This window comes from Microtus pennsylvanicus, chromosome 1 (genome assembly GCF_037038515.1).
Source record: "Microtus pennsylvanicus isolate mMicPen1 chromosome 1, mMicPen1.hap1, whole genome shotgun sequence".
NCBI classification, from domain to species: Eukaryota; Metazoa; Chordata; class Mammalia; order Rodentia; family Cricetidae; genus Microtus; species Microtus pennsylvanicus.
Genome location: NC_134579.1, coordinates 175,018,002 through 175,023,019, shown reverse-complemented (window position 1 = coordinate 175,023,019; position 5,018 = coordinate 175,018,002). Strand labels below are relative to the sequence as shown.

Sequence of the window (5,018 nt, the reverse complement as noted above, 5' to 3'; positions counted from 1 at the left end):
AATGGCATAGGTTGTAATTGTTCCCCGGACCAGCCTGATATTTGCAAGGTCTTGGAAAGCCTGTGAAATACCTAGAATGGAATGTGGTATTTTTCTAATCTCCATGGCTACACCTTCTTGACTAACAGTAGTTATGGATCACTTGTGGCCCTTAGCAATCATGGTGACTTAACAACACAGATCCTAGCTTATCTTGATTTCTTCTGGAGGATGAGCATCCATCTTTTGGTGTAGGCTCCTTAGTGCCTTGCACATTAGTGGCTCCATGGGAGAGCAGGAGCATTCACAGGCGAGACGGTCTCAGGAGCAGAAGAGGTAATCACGTGGATGACTCAGGGGAATAATAGGGGACTCTAACTTCTGTCGCATTAAGTTCAGCTGTTGCAGATATGGAACGAACGCAGCAGGGATTCACCCCAACAGTCCATTTAATTTTTTAAAACACTGTCCAAACATCTGGTATGCTGATATACACACTTCTGCACTTTTGAGGTAAACGAGTTACCTGAAATCAAATGCTGTGACAGATGTTAAAAACATTGTGAGAGGCTGGAGAGATGGAGGAAGCGCTGCGAGCACCCGGTGCTCCTTCAGAGGATCCAGATTGTGTTTCAGTACCCACATAACAACTCACACCTATAACCCAGTTCCTGGGGGTTCCGCACCCTTTGTTTGCCTCTGAGGATATACATGTATGTGGTACACATGTGCAGGAGCTCACACATACACCTGAAATAAAAATAAATCTAAAAAAATCACTTGATAGTGTAATGGCAGAGAGCCCTCCTCCCCAATAAGTATAACATCATGGGGAACTTTAAGAGATGATTCATAGTGTCTGTTTTATTTTGCTTTAAAAATTTATATCATGAAAATTTCTCAAGATTTTACATGTTTTTGGAAACATGACATCGATGCTTATATGCCTCTCCACGCTGTATTTTTAACACATAAATGCAAACATCATTCCTTGTGTGACAGGAGCTTGTTCCCAGTTCTTTTGCTCTGGGATGTCCTCATATTCTGCTCAGTGAATGGGATAAAAGCAAGTTTGAAGATGTCTGACTTGTGAACTCAAATTGTGAAAGAATATATGCTATAATCTGTAAGGCAATAACAAAATTAATAATTAAACAAAGTAGAATGTGGTAGTAGAAGATGAAAATCAATCTGTAATACAAATATAAAAGGCAAGAACAAATGGGACAAAAAAGAAAAGATTATAAAATTAAGCCCAGTTCATTAAATATTCACATGAATATAAAAGAGTTAAATAATCAAAATAATTTCCCTTTTACAAAGCGGGGAAATACACACTATGCTGTTCTGATCCCACACAGTTTTTCTTTTGATGGTATTCTCTTTTTCTTTTGTTCGTCTGTTTTGTTTTTGTTTGCGGCTAAAGGTTGAGGATTTAAAGGCAGCAAAACCTAAACAAAATGTGAAAGCCTTATTCACGTTTTAATAAATGAATGCCGCATTTAGAAAAGGAACCGGCACCCCTCCCTAGAGTTAATTGCATCCTGATTGCTGGTGTCAGGAGGAAACCTTGGCAGACAAAACACCGAATTACCTGGTTACCCTTTTCACATAACTCATCCCTGAGCAGCCCAGAGGAGCCCCGAGAAAAGCCTTTGTTTTTGTTACCATAGCCTAATTCAAGCCAACAAGAAGGCTGACTTTAAGAACCGCAGAGAAAGGATTAAGGTGCCAGGTTAGGTAACATTCGCCTAAAGCTGGGCTTTCAACAAAAACAAAAGAACCGCACCATCTCAAGGACCATTCCAATCCTCAGTGACTGGCAGTCGGTGTAGCTTTTATTTTTTAATTCAAATGCGTTCTCTTGCTGTGGTAACTACTCCATCAGAAACAAGGGCAGATGTCCCCAGAACATATAAAGAGAATTCTGCTATTATTTCTAACTAAAAAGAAAAAGAAAAAAGACAAAGGAAACCCCCAATGTTCGTTCTATTTGTTCTTGAGTTTTATTAACAAAATTTGTAGTTCATAAAACTTGAAGCAGAATATTCTGTCATGATGATATGCTATTCTGCAAATAAGAAATATGTTGACATCTTTTACTTACTAAGAGCAGAGGTCAGTGGACTTATATAATAGGCATTGACAGCCATAACAGCCTATGTTAAAACTATGGGGTTGTTCCACTGTAAGAGAAAAACGAGCACAGATAAATGAGTGCGGGTGGAACTGGATCAGTGCAGTTCTATAAAAGCTTTATTTATGCCTTTCCAACTTGGGCCTGGCAGAATAGCTCCCAAAAAGAAGAGAGGTGAAAAGAAGGGCTGTTCTGCCAAAAACCAGATGGTGACAGGAGAATACACCATTAACATTCACAAGCACATCCATAGCAGGGGCTTCAAGAAGTGTGTCCCTAGAGCACACAGTGGAATCCAGAAATTTGCCATGAAGGAGGTGGGGGCATGTGCTTTGATACCAGACTCAATAAAGCCATCTGGGCCAAGGAATAAGGATTGTTCCATACGGTATTTGTGTATGTTTGTCCAGAAAACGTCATGAGGATGAGGACTCACTAAACAAGCTCTACACATTGGTAACTTACATACCTGTTATCACGTTCAGCAATCTACAGACAGTCAATGTGGATGAGAAACTAACCTGCTGAATGTCAAATAAAGTTGGGGAACTACGTTCATATTTTAATTTTCCTTTTTGTTGTCTGCCCCACTGGAGGAATTTTTGGTATTGTTTAGAATAGAGTCTAAGGGGGTACTGTGGGGAGTTATTTAAAAACTGCTGCTCTGGGTACTTGGGAAGTTGGAACTATGTGACCTGTTCTTTTCATAGGGAAAAAAATCTTTATTTACAAAATGATGCAAGGAACCCTAATCTGAGAATAAAAAAGGTTTGCAATTGCAGAGCACATTCCCCAGGCTTAAGTCTGACTTCTGAGACAAAACTCCTGATTTTTTTTATTTGCTTCAAACACTTGCAGTTCCTGTTGACCTTGAAGCACCTAGAATGTCTGTTACCGTCTTTGCTGAAGGTCACTTCCTTCTTCTGTGCTTAGGTGGCTTCTCCTTCTTTCATGAACTTTGCCTGGAATCTGTTTTTCCACTGTTGAAACAAAGAGCCTCTCTTCAGCTTTACTTTCTCTTTTTACACAATCCCCACATTTCCTGCTTTAGACCTAGTTTGTACATGTGCAGAAATGGAAACAGTCTTGCACTGATGGGGATTCAGCCTCAGGTGGTACCTGTGCAGGGTTGGCCACCCCTGAAGACGCAGCATGCTCCTCCTTCCACTGTGCAGCCCTGGCAGCCTGTCATTCCCACTCCTGCCAACGTTGTCTTTTTCCAGTACTGTGTCTTTCCTGAGGGGTAAGATCATGCTTAAATGGAGCAAGAGAAACTCCACCTTTTGCTTGCAGTCCTCTTATGCACGTTCTGCAGGAGTAGAGTGAGAACATGCCTCTAGACTATGGTTTACTGAGCATCTGAACTCTTCTTCCATAGAGTCATTTTGTAGATCTTATTCCACAGTCTAACTTGTATCTCCAAGGGTACTGCTATACCCATGTTAGAGTCTTCTGTATGTGTGGTGTTTATTTTTACTGACTAAACATTTCTGTATGGCCCATAAAATATTAAGGGCGAGCAGAAATTGTGTGTGTGTGTGTGTGTGTGTGTGTGTGTGTGTGTGTGTGTGAATATGTGATATGTTAGGGGTGAAAGCCAAGGATTCTTGATGCATAGGAACAGACATTACTACTACTTACCTTTATTCCCAGCCCCATAATTGAAATTGAGTACTTTTGGGAACTTGTATAATATAGAGATTGTAGATTTAGGAAGACTTTCTTTCTTTCTTTCTTTCTTTCTTTCTTTCTTTCTTTCTTTCTTTCTTTCTTTTTTTAAAAACCCATATTCAATGATGGATACCATCAGTAATGGATATACGATTACTTGGGCTGAATCCTTAGGCACATGTGAGACAATGTGTGAAGGAGTGAGGATTTTCCATGGGAGAGATGCAATGGGCTGGGTATGTGGGACAGAAGGTGGTAACGCCTGTTAGAAGAGCACGAGATCTCATGGGCTGAAGAGCTAGATGAGAGCACAGATTGCTCGAGTAGCAGCTATCACATAGGCAAACAGCTAAGAGGCTGGAGATGGTCCACGGACGTGGCAGCGAAAATATATCTTTTGGAGATTGCACTGTTCGTTAGATCAAAGTCTATAGGGCAATTTAAGAAGAACTGATATTTTAATAATTTTGAACACTCAAATCAATGATCACAAGCAATTACTCACTTATTTTAGTTTTTGATTTTTCAGCAGTTTTATGTCATATTTTTAAAACACTTAATTAGATTTATGGTGAAGTCTGTTTCTCTCTCATAAAAGAATGATACTTGTTTTATTTTTATTTCAAATTCCAGTTCTTCATTGCTGCTGCACGGGAAAGTAATTGATGTATATGTCTTGTGGCATACAACTGGCACTTGTTTATTATAGAAAAGAACTATTTTTTATTGAGTCTGCGATATTTAAAAACATATAACCCTGTCATCTGCAAACCTAAATTTTACTACTTCCTTCTCAATCTACACAACATTTATTTCATTTTCATGCCTTCTAAGATAGCTAAGATGCCCACTATACTGTTTCACTTGAGTGGCAAGAGAACTTCACGGCTTCATTCTCAGCCGCATACTGTTAACTACAACAGTTGAGATTTACATAGTTTTAAAGGTATTCTTTCTCAAGTTGAATAATTTTCTGCTTATTCACAACTTGCTGAGAGTATTTTTAAGCATTTAATGATTGTTGGGGATATTTGGTCACATTGTGAACCCTGAGTTTGTGTTGATTAAATAAAATCAACCTTGGGTCTTGAGGCTGATGAGCAGTTAGTTGACAAAGAGTAATCATAGAGCATCAAGGGCCATCTAGGAGAGATGGTGAGACATGGGAAGAAGTTGGGGGGCACTTGGAGTAGGGCAGGTCTTTCTGGCTTGGCAGAGTGGAAGCAAGGGG

The 5,018-nt window shown here is 39.6% G+C and overlaps 1 pseudogene; it reads left to right on the top strand.

Moving 5' to 3' along the window:
- Nucleotides 1-265: 265 nt before the first annotated feature.
- LOC142860877 (large ribosomal subunit protein eL31-like) lies at nucleotides 266-2,644 on the top strand (annotated as a pseudogene).
- The last annotated feature ends 2,374 nt before the right edge of the window (nucleotides 2,645-5,018 follow it).